The 19,695-nt window shown below is 48.3% G+C and overlaps 1 long non-coding RNA gene across 1 annotated transcript; it reads left to right on the forward strand.

Annotated features, from left to right (window-relative positions):
• The first annotated feature begins 293 nt into the window (after nt 1-293).
• On the forward strand, nt 294-18,774 carry LOC134807110 (uncharacterized). Its single transcript, XR_010146748.1, has 3 exons — nt 294-726; nt 1,579-1,727; nt 18,488-18,774. It is a non-coding gene; the product is annotated as an uncharacterized LOC134807110 (long non-coding RNA).
• Nucleotides 18,775-19,695: the final 921 nt, after the last annotated feature.

A 19,695-nucleotide genomic window follows, 5' to 3' on the forward strand; every position in this document is an offset into this window, starting at 1 on the left:
TCTGCGATTACAGGCTCGTTTTATGCAAAACAAATGGCAGGTAATTGTGATTTAATTCTTTTCAAGTAAATTACAGTGAGTGCGTGACACAAAGCTGCTGCGGACCCTCCTTTCTCTGTCAATAGTTGAATTAATGATGGCAGGAGTAAAAACAGCAATTGTGCACAGCGACTCTCCCCGGGTCCCCCACCCCAGCCAAGAGGGAACCTGCCAATCAGGCTGCGCCACCACCAGGCTGGGAAGCCTAGGGTCGCCGACGTTCCAGGATGGAATGTTCTGGTGTCACCGTGCGGGGGGTGGTGGGGGGTGTCACAGAGCTGGGAACTCGCTCAGAGCCAGGGTCTCTGCTGGGGTCAGCGTCTGTACCCTAAAGCCAGGGCGCAAAGTGCGTGGGCACTGCGGACACTAGAGGCTTATGGCGCTGGAAATACAAGGCCGAGTTGCCGGCGCCAAGAGTTCCCCGGGCGGGTTGGTGATGCGGCGCGCTTTGATAACAGGTTAATGCGGCCAACATTCGCTCCGCGAGAGATCCACCGGAGGGCTCCGGGAGACTGCGGCGCCACGGAGGGAGAGGCGGAGAGAGGCCCCTCTGCGAGCACCCTCTGGGCGCAGTGCGGTGGGCTATGCTCTGCGCATCCCCGGGCGCGCCTGGGTTCTCAGAGCCCAAGACCTGAGCCGCTCCGAGCGCAGGGCACCAGTTCTCTTTCAGAAGTGGGAGAAGTTCAGGTGGGACAGGAGACACGGGGGTGAGGAGATCTTTGAGAGGGCCAGCCGGGAAAGTGGGGGTCGCCTGTGGCTGAGAGGGCCGCATGCCGAAGGTCCCGACCCCAGGCTCACCACAGGCAGCCTGGCACGCAGGAAGGGGCTTTGGGATAGAACGTAGCACCTGGCTGAGTGCTTAACAACGATTGAACTGACCTCTGAAGGACTGTGGGCCCTGACCACTTCCCCTTGTACTTGGAACAAAATCCAAACTCCTTCCTGAGGCCCATGGGAAATATGTTCTCGGGCTTTTGCCGGGGCGTCTGCTCTAAAGTGCTCTGGATTTGAAATGCCAGGATGGAATCCTGCCTGCCCTGTCCTTAAATGGTGACTTGGAGCAGATTCCTTAACCTCTCTGGCCTCCCAGCTGTAAATGGAGTTAACGGAACCCCACCTTCAAGGGCCCTTATGAGCACTTCATGAGCTACCAATAGAGTGCTTAGAATGCGGCCTGGCACAAGGTACAGTGCCCAGTAAATATTAGCAGGGGTCACTCCGCCTTAGCCATGTCCATCTTCTTCATTTTCCTGGACCTCCCTAACCGTGTCCCTGCCACAGGACTTTTGCACTTGCAGGCAGAGCTCTTGCCCTGCCCGTCATGGCTTCTACTTCCGGCCTCAGCTCATCCTTTCTGGATGAGAGGATGAGAGCATCAGCCATCCCACCCTTCACTTTCATAAAGCTCTTTGTTTTCTTCCTAATATTTATCTTGATCTGAATGTTTGTTGCCATTTGCTTAGCGTTTATTGTCTGTCTTCTTCTCCCCAAAATGTAAGTTCCATGAGAATGGGGACCTTGTGTTCTTGCTCTCTACAGGTGCCCAACACCTTGATCAGTGCCTGCTTTGTAGTAGGCATTCAAATACTGTGGACTGGATGAATGGAGTCACTTCCCTTCCAACCTGCACACCAACGTGGTGGTTGAACTGCCTCCTTTCTAAGTGCCAAAGTCTGTTTTACAAGGCTGTAAGTGAAATCACTGACATGGAAATTATATTTTCAAAATTAAAGGAACAATTTTCTAAAGAAATCTAGGTTCTCAAGAAGGATGCCAGACAACTGGAGACTTTTCTCTATGTCAGCATCTTTCTACCCTGACAAGTTCTGACTGTGGGCTGGAGCCAGCTTCTGTGAACTCTCTCCACAGCTCCCTCTTCCTGAGGATGGGGCTTGAGGGATGGTACAGGGGCCTTTGGGATTCCTCTCCAGGTGAGGGCTGTGCTGGCTGTGGCACAGCTGGGCCCTAGGAACCCTCTAGACCTCCACCCACAGTGCAGCAATGCCTGCTTTATCTACCCTTCGATGCGCCCTTCCCACTCCAGTGACTGCATCATGTGGCACTGGCCTTTGTCCTTAACCTCCTTGGTCAGAGCTTTTCTGTTCCTTTGACTGCCCCTCTGTGGCTTGGCGTTAGTCACAGATTCACACCTGCTTTTTCTTCTCCCCAGAGCCAGCTGCTTTAGACTGGCTCCTGCTAGGCTTCCCAGGCGGAATGAGGGAGTCTGAGGGGCTGGGTGGGGCTGAGATGAGTCAACTGGCCAGGGTCATTGTGTCTCAGTGCCCCGGCTGGAGCCAGGGGCGGAGTATTTCCAAAACTGGCCTGCCTCCTGTCTCATGCTATTTATTTACTCAGTGAGATCATTATAAACAATGAGTATCTGGGCCACAGTGACCATCCTTGGTGGCAATTCCCATCCCAGGGTCCTATCTTTGGGATAGAATTTGGAGAGGATCTCTTGCTATCCAGAGAACAAGAAATATAAATACTCAACTCATTCATGTATCCAAAAGCAGCTGCTTAGCACCATTGGGCACAGTGGTGGGTGCTGGGGACACAGATACAATAATAGCTAACACTTGTTTAGCACTTCCCATGTGCCAGGAACTGTTCTAGGTGCTTCATGTGTGTTACATGACTTCATACAATACTCACAAATAGGTTCTTTTATTGTCCCCTTCTTATAGGAGGAAACTGAGGCTCAACACAGAAACAGATCACATGGCCAGGAGGTTGCAGGATCTGGGCTTGGAACCAGGACCTACACTCCTAACCATCATGCTGCACTGCCCCTCTGTTTCAGTCCCCAAAAGGGATAGGACACAGCCTCAGCCCTCTTGGGGCACAAAGCCACAGAAGCAAACAGAGAAGGTGGGTGGGAGGGGGTAGCTCCCTGCATAGAAGATCAGTAGTGATATATTACGGCTCTTACTACATACCAGGCCCTGTTCTAACTGGCTGACACATACTATTAGCTGTTGAAATCTTTGTGGCAACCCTAGGTGGTGGGGAGTAACATCACCCCCATTTTATAGGTGAGGCAGATCCTGCTGCTTGGCCATGATCTCGGGGCTAGAAACTGGCAGAGCTGGGACTTGAACTCGGAGACCCTTTGCTCCAGGGTCCCTGCTGTTACCCTCATCCTGCGTGAGGCCTCTGTGGGAGAGTCATGGTGCCCACGTGCTGATGTGCAGGCAGCCCAGAGGGTGCTGAGTCTCTGATTGCTCAGGTGTTACGAAAAACACCCTGTGCTTAGAGTTCGAAGACCTGGCTTAGAGCCCCAGAGCTGCTGCTTCCTAACTGAAACCCTTGGGGAATCTCCATTTCCTTGTTTGTAAACGGGGGTAATGAGGTCAGCTCTACCTGCCCCCCAGGGCCACCGTGAATGAGGATTAAAGAAGATAATATACAGGGAAGCGCTCTGTGAAGTGCAAACTGCTGACCTCAGAAACACTGAGTTCCATGGCTCTGGTCCAGGCTGGGCCCACCTCAAAGTTCATGCCCTCTAGTTCAGGATGCATGGCCCACGGAAAATGAAGAAGTGATTTTTAAAAATTGCAAAACGGCTATAAAAATAAGACAATGAGATGTCTCATTTGATGATGCAGATTATTAGAGAATTAAATCTGTTACTTAAAAAAAAAAATCTTTTTCCAGAAGGACTGGATTCAAAGGCACCTGGGTCAACACTTGCAGATGCCTGCAGGCCAGGCCTGGTGCTGGTGCTTTATGTGGTCAACCCCAGTGGGCCTTCTGCAGCCCTGGGAGTCGAAACTGAAATTGCATCCATTTTATGGGCCAAGACATTGAAAGGTGAAAGAACTGGAGCTAATGAACAGAGGAGCTGGTCTCTGAACCAAGTGCAGCTGACTCCAATCCCCGCAGCTTTGTTGCAGCTCTGCAGAATCCTCACACCAGCTTGGGAAGAAGGCTGCCTTTCTCTTCTGCTTCAGAACTTTCTGCTTTAGCTGCACATATATCTTGAGTGACTCCTCCCCACAACCTCAGCACTTTCATGTTTTTCAGCCCTTCCTATTGTTTTTTTTGTTTTGTTTTGTTTTTTAAATATTTTTAGTTTTTGAGAGTCTTGCTCTGTTGCCCAGGCTGGAGTGCAGGGGTGTGATCTCAGCTCACTGCAACCTCCACCTCCCAGGTTCAAATGATTATTGTGCCTCAGCCTCCTGAGTAGCTGGGATTACAGGTGCGCATCACCACACCTGGCTGTTTTTTGTATTTTTGTAGAGATGGTGTTTCACCATGTTGGACAGGTTGGTCTTGAACTCCTGGCTTCAGGTGATCTGCTCGCCTTGGCACCCAAAGTACTGGGATTGTAGGCATGAGCCACCGTGCCCAGCCCAGCCCTCCCTATTCTTAGGGCATCTACCACCCACATAATACCCCTGTTGAGTGTCTGGCGGCCAATTCCACAACCTGTCCACCTACCCAGCAGCTCGCTGCTTTTGTGTTAAAGGCTTGTGGTCAACATCCTGGACTTGAGCAAGGTGCAAGGTAAGGGAACACGCTCCGTCCCAGGTGCTTGCTGTGGGCCTGGACCTCCCCCAATGTGAGCAACACCTTGGAGGGCCAGGATGGCATGTGTTCGACAGGCGGTGTAGCCTTGGGTTTCCCTCCACATTCACATCAGACCTGCCTCTGGCCCCAGGGGCTGAATTTATTTTGGCTTAAATGACAGGGTGGTCCGAAATAGTAAAAATACTCCCTTCATGAAGCCACTGGGTGAATCTAGTAAGGTTGTGAAGGGGATGTCAGCTGCCTCTGGGATTGTGGTGCCACCCTAAATGGGCTGCTGGGCCCTGGCATGGTGCTCAGGTTACCAGTGACTGGTGACTTTACCGGGATGCCAATATGCCCTTGGGAGGGTTCCTGCCTTTAGACCATGACTTCCAAGGAGGCCGATTTAGGCTGTATGATGGGGCATGAGGACGACGAAGGCATGTTCACTGCTTGCTTTGAACTCATGGGTGACCAAGAGCAACTCCATGCTGAATGAGTGCAAGAATGGGAATGAGGAGACACTATAGGACTCCTCAGTGTAGCCACTGGGGATGGAGGCCCCATTCCTTGCTTACTAGCTTGAGCAAATTATTATTTCTCTATGCCTCAGTTTCCTCATCCATAAAGGTAAGGTCATAACTGGATTGGGAGGAGTCAATTATGCAATATATAGAAAAGCATTTTGAATGGCGTTTGCCACAGAATAAGCAGGCAATAACTATTAGCTGACCCCAAAATATCAGCTTGACATTATCTTCTCTATGCACATTTGCCTTTCCATTCAAAATACATAACACAAAACAGTCACAAAGTGGAATGCCTTTTCAACTATATGTTGACAAGAGATGAGCCAGAAGTATATTCCTGGTTTCACCACTTACCACTGTGTGATCTCAGGTAGTGACCTAGTTTTCTGCGCTTCAGTTTCTTTATCTGTTAAATGGGTATAAAATTTAAAAAATCAATTACTGATAGGACTAAATAGTGTACATAAAGCAAATACTGCTTATCATTCTTCTTCATCTCCTCGCCCTTTTAACATTTTTCCCTGTCCAAGCCCTTTTGAAAGACTGATGTGTTCTCCAAGCCAGTTTTCTTTCCTTTCTGGGTGTGCAGGAAGACATTTCCCAACCTCCTTTGGAGTCAGAGCCCCGTGTGACTGAGTTCTGGCCAATGGAATGTGGGCAGGGATAATATATGCTGCTTTCAGGCCTGGCCCCTAAAATTTCTTGTAAGATCCTTCTTGCTTGTTTTCTCCTCCATCTGGCAACTGACTGTCAATGCTCAGCAGGACCTTGGGAACTATGTGTCGAAGATGCTGGAGCCCCTGCCAGGAAAACCCTGCCCTTCATTGCCTGTTCCCTGCAGGCCTGCTTGGACTGGGACACTTTGTATGAAACCATTGAGACACACAGGGTATTTGTTATTGCAGCTAGCAGTAAGCCTGTCCTGACAACACTGAATTTTATAGAACTTGTATCTAGTGTACACACCTACTTACATGCATTCAAGATTTTGCATGTATTTTAGAGTCTTCTTGGTTCCAGCCCTCTTAGGCCCTCACTGCCTTGAAAAGCAAGACTCAGCAGTTGTTATTGATGGTAGTGAGACAATTCCTGAGAGCAGCTTCCTGGCTTCAGGGTCTCCCTGCAACAGAGAGGTTCTGAAGACAGCCCCTTACCTAAGGAATTTTAGTGACAGCTGGCCTTTCAGGGCACAGGTCTCCTACAAAGGCACCGCTAATCACATTGACACTCTCCTTTGTGCCGCAGTTGCCAAAGTGCTTGCTCTCAGCCTCATGGCACACCCAATAGATTTAATGGATCACAGGTTAGAGGATCAGGCAGACTGCAGCTCCTCCCAACTGAGCCCTTGAGACTCTGCTCCGGAGCCCCCTCCTCCCCATCCAGCCCTGCCCTGGTTCTGCCTTGGGTGAGATGGGCTCTCTCAGTGCTGCCTCCCCGTTCAATCCCACACTCCCCAGAGGCTGAAGCTGTGCTGTTATCATTCCCCTTGACTGCTGCAGGGTTGGGGTGCACGGCAGACATCATTTGTTTTGCGCAGAGTTGTTGATTTCAGGGATCAGGGACAATTCTGATGGTCTTCTGGAAAAATTAAATTCCTCAGCTTGAGTGAGGTTTAAGTTAATAAAAGATAATGTAACATATCGAATGCCTGTTCTGTTCCCGTCCCTTCTCTTAGTTTGTTACCACCCCCTCAATCCTATAAGGTGAGTTTTAAATAGCCTATGTTGTAGGTGAGGAGGAGGAGGTGTGAAGATGCCAGGCCCAGGGTCCCAGAGCTGAGGAGGCAAACAGCTTGGGTCAATCCATTGGTCATAACGGCTAGCATTTCCTGGCCCTTAACTGTGTGCTGGGAGCAATGTATGTTAGGTGCTTTCAATGAGTTATTTCATTTCACTTTGATAATTTCCTTATGGAGTGGGGACTTCTGTTACCACTATTTTGCAGGTGAGAAAAACAAGTTTTTGTAGGTCAGGAGACGTGGAGCCTAGATTCAAATTCAAAATCCTCTGCCTTTAGAGCTTGCACTTTCACTCCCTTGGCACCTGCAATGCCTACTCCTGCCACTTGGAAAGTGCATCAAGGACCAAGTAGGTGCTCCTCTAGGGGCGGGAACTTTTGGGTGGGAGCCCTCCTGCAGTCAGCGTGAACCAGCACCTACTGTGTGCAAACGCTGGCCCGCAGCCCTGTGACAATGTGCAGGATGCTCGACTATCTCAAGCATTGGCATCCTGGTGGAGAGGGGGCTGTGTACCTCCACTTCCAGCCCAAATAAGTCAGTGCCATGGAAAGGAAGATGCAGCTGTCCTCAAAGGAAAAAGAGGCCACAAGGGTAGGGGTGGAGATGGCTTTACCCAGAAAGTGGGATTGGGATGAGCCTTGTTTATTTGGATTTGAATCCCAGCTCTGTCACTTGTTAGTGGAATGACTTCAGGGAAGTTATCTAACCTCTGAGTCTCAGTTTTACCATCTATAAAATGGAGGTGATAAAAGTACCTACCTAATAGGATGAGCAGGAGGATTAAATGAGTGAATTAACATGTAAAGTGTGTGAAACACAGTAAGCTATATTATATACTTCTTTACTCTTTCTAATTACCAAGGACTTGTAGAATTTTAATAGGTGAAAAGAGAGGCATTGTATTACTCCGTTTTTATGCTGCTGATAAAGACATACCTGAGAGTGGGAAGAAAAGGAGGTTTGACTTATAGTCCCACTTGGCTGGGGAGGTCTCATAATCATGGCAGAGGGCAAAAGGCACTTCTTACATGGTGGCAGCAAGACAGAATGAGGAAGAAGCAAAAACAGAAACCCCTGATAAACCCATGAGATCTCATGAGACTTATTCACTATCATGAGAATAGCATGGAAAACACTGGCCCCCATGATTCAGTTACCTCCCCCAGGTCCCTCGCACCACGCTTGGGAATTCTGGGAGAGACAGTTCAAGTTGAGATTTGGTGGGGACACAGCCAAACCATATCAGGCATAATGCACCAAGTGAATGCCACAAGCAATTCTTCAGAGTTGAGAAAGCACAGGTGTGTTTTGAGAATAGTGAGCATCTCTCTCTGGCTGGTTTTTATGGGAACAATAGAAGATGAGGCTAGAAAGAGAGATTGGGCCAGGTTGAAGAGTGTATACTTAACAGGCAATTGGGAACCAATGAAGGTTTTTGAGCAGGGGAGTGTCGTGGCCAGAGCTGAGTTTTAGAAAAATCCTTCTGACTGCAAACATAAGGCAGATTGGAATGGGAGTAGTGGGAGAAGCCCAGGAGAATCCCATTGTCATTGACCAGGGGAGAAGATAGTGGGACCTGGCAGGACAGGGAGAGCATGAGCTGGCACACATGGCAGAGGGAGGTCCCCTGAATCTTGGTGGTCTGTGTGCTGTGTGGGGCATGTGCTACCTATGCTATGTGCCTGGCCAAAGGCAGGCATGGCAGTGGTGCCCATCTCAGGTCCAAGTGAGTGACTGGGACCCACTGCAGGGCTTCCTCTTTGCAGGCCCAGGCCTGGAATGCAGTCCTTCTGGGCATGATGTCATCAATGGTAGCTTTGGGCCAAGAAAGAGACAAAGGTAGAGAAATAGGGGACCAGCTTCCATTTAGTCCTAAGAACTCAGGACACCTGGTATCCTCAGGGCGATAAAGCTCCCTGATGGCCCCCCCCAAAAAAAACAGGTTCCAGAAGACTCGAATGGAAGGGAAAAGGAGGCAGACCGCTTTTGGGTTTTCATCTAGGTTTTTGAAAAGCAAAGCAGACTGGTGAAAGCCGCCTGTCTGAGGCGTGTTTTATCTTAACCTTTCCATGTAATCCTGAAAGCCCACCTAATCAATTGAAGATCATAAAATATTAGACTTAATGCTGCAAAGTGCTGCTTTTTAATTCACATAACAAGCTCCTAAATAATTCAAATAGCAAACAGACCCTGCAAGTCAATGGTGGCAGGCTGCTTGGATCAGCAGGAGAGTGTCAACACATACCACATTTCCCAGATCGACTCCATTTCAAGAACCCTATTAAGTTAATTGCCGGTTTCTGACAGCAGAGAGCATGCTGGGAGCACAGCACACTTTATTAGCCTCCATGGCATCTGGAGGCCTCAGCCATTTTGCCCCTACTTGCAGGCCCTAGGAGCAGCATGGAAAAAAGTAAATCAAATTATGAGACAATAAATGCTTTTGGCAACACGTGGGCATCAGATTCATTGGCGAATCCAAAAGCCTTCGAGTGTCAATTGTTGTTCTGTTAAATTTTTTACAACAACATCATCTATATGCTGCAACAGCCTCACAGGATGTCAGGAAGCAGTTCCATCATTTGGCACTGCATGGCTGATGCAGGTGAACGTTAATGGAAGTGAGGGGCCCCACCTACTGATGGAACCACTGGGTGAAGACAGCCTCTAAATAGAATGGGGGTTGGGGAGAACCTTTAAAGAGGCCCTCAATGATCCCAGAGTCCATGTTGCACATTCAGATTTGTAAGCAGATCTGCCTGGGTTTGGAAACCCAATGGAGACATGCGCAGGCTTCCAGAGTGGTCAGAGAGGGCCAGGGAAAGGCAGAATGAAGGCAAGTTCCCCAGCCTTCAGTTGGGGAGATGTGCTCACTATGAGGATCCCAAGCAGAGCAGGCATCAAGGCATTGTTTCCATGGCTACCTGCTCTCTACTTGGTGGTCCTGGTATACACTGAGTTCAGAGTGGAATGGAGGCATTGTGGCAGCTTGGAGATCTACTAGCAGGTGTATGCAGGCTCTGATCTGTCCAATATCAGCACTTTCTTTTTTTTTTTTTTTTTTTTTTTTTTTGTTGTTGTTGTTGAGATGGGGTTTTGCTCTTGTTGCCCAGGCTGGAGTGCAATGGCACAATCTCAGCTCACTGCAACTTCTGCCTCCCCGGTTCAAGTGATTCTCCTACCTCAGCCTCCTGAGTAGCTGGGATTACAGGCACCCGCTACCACGCCTGTCTAATTTTTTTTGTATTTTTAGGAGAGATGGGGTTTCACCATGTTGGCCAGGCAAGTTTTGAACTCCTGACCTCAGGTGATCCACCCGCCTTGGCCTCCCAAAATGCTGGGATTACAGGTGTGAACCACTGTGTCCAGCCCAATATGCACCTTTGACACATGAGAAAATTCAGGCAAAGAGAGATTCTGTGACTGTCCCAGTGTCACACGCCAGCCAGTGGCAGCTGGTTTTAGGACAAAACTATTCTGATACCTGGCCTAGCCATCTTCCCATATTTTGCCATTTTCTTTCAGGCCTCGAGATTATGGTACAGTGGTGACAACCTAGATAAAATCTGTCCTGGCTCAACCACTTGTTGTCTCTGTGTCCTTAATTTAAGGAAAAGATATATAACTTCACTGTCCCTCTACCTTATTGGCAAAATGAGGATGGCATTGCTTACCTGATGGATGCTTATGGAGAGGGTTAGATTAAATGACATGTATTAAATATCTAGTTCAGGACCTCAAGCATGGTAGCCAGGCACTCTGCCAAATTTCCTTCCCATCATCTGTGTGGGAGACTCTTAGAAGAGCAAATTTATTGTATTTCTAGATAACTCCGTTAGAAACCAATAGTCTCCCAATGTATTAGGTTTGCACATCCGAATTTTTACAGGAAATTTTCATGAAGTAAAACAAACTACTCTCTCAAGTCTCCTCTTGACCCAGTCCTTAGATTAAGCCTCAGTGTCTGCAGAAAGGATGCTTTGTTCTGGATCAGGCCCTTAATACGATTGGAATACAAGAGGAAAGAACATTGGAAAATGATTAGCAGATTTGAGGAGGCTGGGGCTAAGACTTCCAGCAGGTCAAAGCGAGAGCAGGCAGATTGACTGTTTTGATCCTGGTTCTCCAGGCTGCCTGTATGCATGGAATTGCTGCACTTTGATGCTGGAAGGAACCTCAGAAATGGAGTCTGGCATCCTCATTTCATGGGTGGGGAAACTGAGGCTCAGAAGGAGTAGGTGACTTGTCTGGGGTCAAAGAGCTAGTTAGTGCAAAGTCAGTGACAGGAGCTGAGTCTCCTCCCTCCCATTTCTGTCCTCTTTCCAGTTCTCAGACAGTTTGGAACAGACCTTCCTGGCAGAAGAACTGATTCCACCTTCCCTGGAAGACACAGGGCCATGCCTAAGCATTGCTACCTTCTGCATTTACAGAGAGGACATGCCATTGCCCCAAGACCTCTCTCTGAAAATAATTTTGTCAATTCATAATGAATCTGTAATAATAACAGCTATTATTTTTAAGAACTGAATTCCAGGCATTTTACTTACATTATCCATGCAGCCCTTTGAGGTAGGTGTTATTATGATTCCCATTTTACAGAGGATAAAACTGAGGCTTAAGGGTTAAGAGGCTTTTGCCCAAAGCCACACAGCTTGTAAGAATCAGAGGTAGGACCCTGGGTTCATTTTGACTTATGCTCCTTTCCTGTGGCACCTATTTCTCTTAGATTTCAGGCTTTGGCTGGAAGGAATGGAGGTCTCTAGAAGGTGAAATAGGGAGAAATGGGTCACTTACCCTGAGGTTTAGCACCAGCCAAGATGCGTAGGTACTAGAACCCTCACCCTGCACCAGGACATTCTGCCCCCTTCCTCCCCATGCCCCACTGTGTCTCTTGCTGAGAATGGACTGGTAGCCAGGGACCCAGAGCTCCTCTTTGACACAACCACCAGCCTCGAGTAAATAAGTGTGTATATTAGGATCAGGCTGAGCTGCACATAACAGAAACCCCAGGAAACAGTGGCTTAAATGCAGACAGACTTCCCCTCTGCATTGAAGAAGTCCTGGGTAGGCTGGTGTGGTGGCTTCACAATCATCTGGGCCCAGGCTGTGTCTCTCCTCTTGCACTGCCATTCCCAACATATGGCTTTTGTCCTCAGTATTTCAGGATGCCTGCTGCAGCTCCAGCCATTGTGTCTGCATTCCAGGTAATGGGAAGGAGGAAGAGGGTAAAGCAAAAAGGACTTTCTCCAGTTGTGTTTTCTCCGTTTCAAAGAACCTTCCCAGAAGTCCTTCCCTACTAGCTTCTCATGTTTCATTGGCCAGAACTTCATCGTGTGGCCACACCTGGCTGTAGAAGGGGCTGGGCAGTAGAGTCTTTGACTGGAAATATCACTGACTGTAGAATAGAGGAGCTCTCGATGGCGGAAGAATGGGAGATCGGATCCTGGAGGAGCAGTGAGAAGGCTCTGCAATGCCAGATTCTGTGCCAGCTCTCTTACTTGCCAAAGTCTTGGTGATGGAGAATGGTGGTATTTTGAACCAGAGAAAACTCAGGTTTGATGAGTTTTGTAACACTCTGAGATCACTGGAAACAGCCTGCGATGCAACAGGCTTACGGTGCTTTCACGGCCATCTGTTCTGGAGGTGGCAACAATGATGAAATCAATAGCAATTCATACTGTCAGCAGCTTTCACCCCAGAATGTCCCCTTTCAAAATATAGATAAATTTTACTTCTCTGAATTTATTTTCCTGTTCATGACACATTTATCCTGCGAGTCTTCTGAGGCTGACTGGAGGATGGATTTCCTGTTCTGAGCTGCTCTCTGATGATGATTAGTCTATAGACACAAACACAGACACCACTGAGCCAGCACCATCCATAGACCAGCACTGTACATGTGGCAAGGCATGTCACCCTCATAACAGTCTTGCAGGTTGAGGGATCATGATCCCATTTTACAAGTAAAAAGTGGAGGCTCAGAGAAGCTAAGCAACTTGCCCCAAATTGCACAGCTGATAAATTCCAGAGCTGGAGAGAATGCTTTCCAGCATACTGCACAACCCCTCAGTTCATTTACTGTCTTCACCCTCACCTCACATGGCTGACAATGGTCCCCTGTGACAACAGGGGCATTCCTGAGACCTCCAAGCATACACTTTCTTCTAAAGCCCTTTTCTTGCCTCCACCTCTTCCTTTCTTTTCCACTCTGGATCTTCCTCTAATCTTGGAAAGACCCCTGGAAAATTGTATCTTGAATGTAGCCTCATTCCCCGACTCCCTTGGCAGACTCAGGCCACCCATGCCTCCTTTCCAGGCCCTGCTGTGCCCATCTGGGCACCCAGTCCAGCCTCCCTTCCTGGGCGCCTTGACTCCCAACTGCAGATGAAGTGTCTGGAAATCATGGTACTCAAGGTAGGGTCCACATTGCCTGCCGGCCTAGGACCAAGATCTGCAAGTCAGAACGAAACACCAGCTGTCCCTGTCTCCTGCACCCATCCCCATCCCGGTGAGTGAAGACACAGAACTGAGGACGAACCCGGAAAGCCCTCTTCTCGCCGCCCCAAGAGGCAGGAAGAGAAGTGTGTGTGCAGCGGAGGCCCTGTGGCCTGGCGGCGTCTCTCGGGTTTTGATATACATAATCTAAATATATACTTTGAAAATTGAAAAGTGCTCACATATAGAATGTGGCTGCGGGGAGAGGATGCTCTCTTTGAACATGTCTCTTTAAAGACAAAATTTGCAAAGTGTTTTCCTGCCCTTAAGGAGACACTTGAACATGGCAGCAGATGTAAAATGGAAATTGAAGTGTCTCTCCCAGGCCACCGTACACGGATCAAACAGGCACGGTCTATTCTAAGCGCTCATTAATAGCTGGTCTCTGAGGGCCCGGGCAGCAGCCAGAGGATTTTACTCATTAAAAAGGTGGCAAGGTAGAGTTTTGTGCTTTCCCGGCTTGTCGCTGTGTAATCTTGGTGCTCAGACGTCGCCAGCAGGCCTCATATGAACGCCCCGAGATTGCTGGCATGGAGGACTTTTTTGCCGGGTTTGAAAGCATCACCCCCTCATGGATGGGGCGAGAAGCCCTTGCTGTTTGTCAAGTAGATCTCTCTCTTCCTAGGCGGGCCCAGAACAGCATTATCTCAAGCTAAATGCAGAGAGAAAAGAGCTTTCACCTGTCAGCTAAGAAAAGATCGTCTGCGATTCTCAACGCAGCTCTGTGGTCACCTCGACAGCCCAGCAAACCACACAGAGCCACCAGGCTAGGCTTTGCGGGGAGGCCTGGGGTCCGCAGATGGCCCTGCCAGGGACCAGACTCTTGGAGGCTTTGGCATCTCCACAGTGCCCACTGGCACGGGGGCCGCTGGCTTATTTAGAAGGGAGTCTCTGGCCCCATTTTCTACCCCCACTTTTTGTTTGTTCTCTCTTTTGATTCTTTCAATGTCTAGCATCACCATTTTGTGAGTGGGGTGACATTGTCTTGTCACCGTAGATGCATTCACAGAGGCTGCAAGCAGTTTTCCCAGGCATCTTGAAGGCTGCCTCTCCACCCTCGAGCCTCCTGGTGGAGGCCAGGTGGAAGCCTCACTGGCCTCTAGGCTGCGGTGCCTTTGTGTGCCCTGTTCATTCCTGCTCTGGACTTCTGCTGTGGTTCTCCATGACTGCAGCCTCCCCCTCCTCTTCTCATGGCCAGCTCAGATGCTGCCTCTTCTGAGAGGTCTTTCCAGCCGCCCCCCTGCCGGCTGCTCACTGTTACCTCAGTTCAATTTGGAAAGATCTGGTTTATTCGGTAGCTTCCTCATTGATTGTGGTCTCACTACACTGCAAGATGAGGGCCGAGAGGGCATGGACTTTCTTCACCTTGTTACCCTGCTTCCCCAGTGGTTAGCATGATGCTTGGCCCCCAAAGGTGCTCCATTTTTTTTTAATTTTTAAATTTTTTTTTAAAATAATTTTTGTTTTTGAGATGAAGTCTCACTCTGTCGCCCAGGCTGGAGTGCAGTGGCTCGAGATCTCAGCTCACTGCAACCTCTGCCTCCTAGGTTCAAGCGATTCTCCTGCCTCGGCCTCCCGAGTAACTGGGATTACAGGCGCCCACCACCGTGCCTGGCTAATTTTTTGTATTTTTAGTAGAGATGAGGTTTCACCGTGTTGGTCAAACTGGCCTTGAACTCCTGACCTCAAACAATCCACCCGCGTCAGCCTCCCAAAGTGCTGGGGTTACAGGCGGGAGCCACCGTGCCCGGCCAGTGCTCCATTTATTGAATGCCTAACAAAGGAATGAAGGAGGGGTTCTCCCATCCCAAAGCCCAGCTCATAGTCACTCCACAAAGAGCAGCCCTTTGGGGATTTAAAAAATGTGTGCACTTTAGTCACTTCTGGGCTGCAGTCCCCAGCTCCCCGGGTGCAGAAATGCCGTGCGCTGCCCTACAGAGCACATTAGGCCGGGGTCTCCGCAAGGACACGGAGCCAAGACTAGGACAGGGAGGAGGCCCTGGCAGAGAGTTTCCTGTAGGGGATGCTTTCATGATACAGTATCAACACTGTGTCAAGAAATGAGTTGATCTATTTTTACCCCTCATTAGCAGATATAAAATGTATTGTTTATGAAATGCTTGGCTGTCTAGATCAAACTAAATTGCAAAATAATTAAGTTCGATATTAATGAAATAATAAAATATGTTCAGGGTTGGAGGGGGTGGGGAGACAGGGCGACCATTCTGCAACTTTTTTTTTTTTTAACGCAAGGGACACCTGGCTTGTCCCTGATAGGACTTGAGTTGGCCTGTAGACGTGCATCCTGTACAACCAGAAATGTAAGGGAAATAAGGCAGGAAAATAAGTTCGAGTGAGGACTCACTGCACAACAGGTAGGCCACAGAAAGACTGGGAACTACGCATTTGGCTTTGAGTTTCTTAGAAGCCAAAGCAAAGAGAGAAAGAAAAGCAGTTCTGAGGTTCTTAAGAGGTGCAAGGCCTGCAGCTTTGGAGGGAAGAACAACAGAGACGGAAAAATGGGGATAATCTTGATTCGGTTTTAAAAAGAACTTCAAATAACTCCTTAAAAGATCAGAGAATTATCAGGTATGGTCTTAAGGTGCCCATCCTGGTGCTGAAATGTACCTCCGCAGTTACTTAACACTGCCTGGCAGGTGTGCCATGATGCTCTGAAGACCTAGGGGCACCTGGGCTCAAAGTCCACCCAGGCCTCTGTCTGAAGACCCACCATGACTGTACCTCCTTCCTAGGGAGAGTGTATGATTATATCACTGGGTGAATGGAGGATCCAAGAGCAGGTTGTGATTAAGGTGTGATGGTGCAGAAGTCTGGGGCCCTGGGACTGGGTTAGGCTGGAGGGTGAGGGTTTGGGCCGAGACTGAGAACAAGCATGCACTAAATTCACAGGCATGGCACAGTGCCAGTTGGATGCTGTGGATGGCTGGTGGGATACAGTGCCAATTGTGGCACTACTGCGCCATGTCCGGGATGTGAGCCTCGTCTCTCTGGTACACATTAGGCACCCAAAGTGTGACTGGGCCACAGAGTCCCTGGAATCTCCAGACTGTCCTGACAACAGGCTCAAAGTCTCCTTCTTCCCTGAGGGCACTGCATGTTCATCTTTGTTTTGTAAACACCTATGTGACATTTGAAAAAAGTCCCTGAATGAGTGGAGGAATTAATGATTGAACGAGTAAATGCCATGATTATCACGGTCCAAATCCCATCCTTCCTTCACATCCCATTCAGGGTCACTTCCTTTAGGAAGCCCTCCCTGAATTCTTCTGCCCTTTCCTTCTCAGGACTCTCGCAGTGCTGGCTGTGCAATCAACATGTAAATACTTCCCTAGGTGCTAAGAATTGGTATGTCTTTCTCATGTTTTCTCTTGTTCCTCACTCCAACTGGACAACAGAGTCATTTCTTCAACAAACATGCATTCAGCTCTCACCATCTTCCCTGTACTATGTTAGACCCAAAGGATTCAAGAGCAAGCCAGACAGATGTGAAGCTTACAGTCCAGGGCAGGGGCTGGTGAACTGCTGCCCACAGGCTGAATGCAGCCTGACTCTTGATTTTTGTAAATAAAGTTTTATTGGAACACAGCCATGCCCATTTGTTCACGCATTGTGGCTAACTAGCATGGCAGAATTGAGTGAGTTGTCATGACAGAGATCATATGGCCTGTAAAGCCTACAATATTTCTAATCTAGCCCTTTACAGAAAAGTTTGTTGACCCCAGTCTAATGGGGAAGACAAGCTAGAAACAGATCATTACAGCAATGACATATGACATGAGGGATAAGAACGAGGTGATAGGCAGGCCGGGCGCAGTGGCTCATGCCTGTAATCCCAGCACTTTGGGAGTCCGAGGTGGGCGGATCACAAGGTCAGGAGTTCAAAACCAGCCTGGCCAACACGGTGAAACCTCTTCTCTACTAAAAAATACAAAAATTAACCGGGCATGGTGGCGCACGCATGTAGTCCCAGCTACTCGGGAGGTTGAGGCAGGAGAATCACTTGAACCTGGGAGGTGGAGGTTGCAGTGAGCTGAGATCATGCCACTGCACTCGCACTGCAGCCTGGGTGACAGAGCAAGACTCCATGTCAAAAAAAAAAAAAAAGAAAGAAAAGAACGAGGTGATGAGGACAGCAGAGTGGGAACATGTGCCTTACTGTAGATAGGGTGGTCAGGGAAAGCTGCTGTCAGGGAAATGTTATGTGAGCTGAGATATGACTAATGAGAAGGGCCCCATGTGCACATCTGCGGAAGAGCATTCATGGTGGAGGGAACAGCATGTGCAAAGGCCCCCTGGTGTGCCTGGCGACATGGAGAAAAGCTAGGTGTCCAGGAATGTAGTGAACAAGGGGAATGTAGGACAGATCCAATGTCAGGGAGGTGGGCAGGAGTCAGAGCAGGGGTTCCCAAGGGGGGCAGTATTGCCCTCTAAAGTTTATTAGGATATTTCAGGGGCAGTAGGTTGGTAAGCAGGTGCCAGGGAGGATGCAAGGTTTCAAGCAGTACAGGTAACAGTCCCACACAACCGGGGACTGTCCTGGGTCCTGCCTGACTTCAGGATGTCTTGGTGGATATTCACATAGGTAAAAGGCCTATTAGTGAAAATCTGAGCCTGGACTTAACTCTCTTATTCATATAAACAGAAAGTGATTTTTTAGCATAGTTTCAATTATATGTGGAATTGTCTAGGAATGCAACTACTATGTAAATTAAGGCAAGATCACACTGCGTTTTGTTTAGAAGGCTCACAAGCAGTGTTGCCCATGTTGGGAAAATCAGGTCACTCATGGTAACATCACTCTTGGTATTTGAATCGCCAAAACAACATACATGTTGTCAGTCTGTATTTGGCATTCTCTATGGTTTTACACCCAAACACAGGTACCTGATTGCTTTCTGGTGTTCACTAGAGAATCATGTCAGAGGATTTACCCATTGAAATGCATGCTGTTTTGTGACAAATTACTTCTTTTTTGTTTGTATATTACATTATTTTGGTTTTTGTTTTAATTTATATTAAAATAATTCTACTTTAGTATAATATTAAAATATATATCTTGTATTATTTCGTTTTTATATTATAGTTAAGACATTATATTTATTAAGACATCTTGTGTGTAGATAAATTATACAATCTCTGAATTTTGTTTCAGGATATCAAAGGAGCATTAGAAAATATTGTCTAACAGAAGTACCAGGGCTGGATCCCAAAGTTTTGTGTAGATCTTGATAAAGAGTTTGGATTTTATTCTAACAAGAGTGAAGAGCATGACAATGTTTGCAGAAGAGTGATGGCTTCTTTCAGGCAACAGTGACAATTACACCTCCTCTTTTTCTCTTTGATCCTCCACCCTCTCCCTCCAGCACCTGGTACAAAGCTGGGTACCCAGCAGGCACTCTGTAAATTAAAGTGCTGCCAGCCTGAACAATCTCAGTGGAAGAGCTAAGTGGGTCCATTTCCTTGCTTTACAAATGAAGTCGCTGAGGCTCAGAGGGGTTAAGTTCTTTTCCTGAGCTAGGGAATATCTGGTTAAGTAAGATCTGATAAGTGTGTGTGTGTGTCTGTGTGTTTGGACAGGGGGTGCTTCCGCCTTTCACTGCCCCAATAGGAGTCAGTCCTGTTCCTTTTCACTTCTCTACTTGATGCTCTACCCACCGGCCTCAGGCCATATGCCCTGGTCCACCCTGCTCACAGAACTTCCTCCCTGGCCCCTGTTACCTGACCGATGCCACAGGCATCACTGGGTCCCAGGAGCCAGCCTCTTTACTTTTGGACCCCAGGCCAGGATCTAAAAATATCTCTGAGTATTTCCAACACCTACAACAGATGCGCCTGCAAATTACCTGGTCCCAGTGGTGGGGAGCAGGGGAGGAAAGGGCATCGTTGTTCTAAAAGCATTACACATTTAATTTGCAAAGTTACATCATGCATTTGTGCACAGGTCAACTTTCTAGGAGTCGATTTCGAAAACAGAGACAGGTCGAGGATCCTGAGGGTGTTCTTTGCAGAGAAGGCAGGGGAGGTTGTGGAGTCCTGTCAGATGCTTTCACACACTCAAGGCCAGTACTCCTCTTCCCTCTCATAGATGAGAAATGATGGACATTCATGGGGTCCTTTCTCTGCGTGTGCCAGGTACCTCTGCAGACACCATTATATTTCTTTCTGAGATCAACCTTACAGAGTGTGCCTTGGTGTCATCCTCATCTTACAGGTGTGGAAGCTGAGGCCTAATGAGGCCATGTGTCTTCCGTTCCCCTTATACACCATGGGACATGGGGCAGAGCATAAGCTTGAACCCCGGTCTCTAGGGTTTTTTCTACCACACAGTGCAGTGAGAGACATGAAGGGGTTTGATGTGTA

The sequence above is a fragment of the Pan troglodytes genome, chromosome 8 (assembly GCF_028858775.2).
Source record: "Pan troglodytes isolate AG18354 chromosome 8, NHGRI_mPanTro3-v2.0_pri, whole genome shotgun sequence".
NCBI classification, from domain to species: Eukaryota; Metazoa; Chordata; class Mammalia; order Primates; family Hominidae; genus Pan; species Pan troglodytes.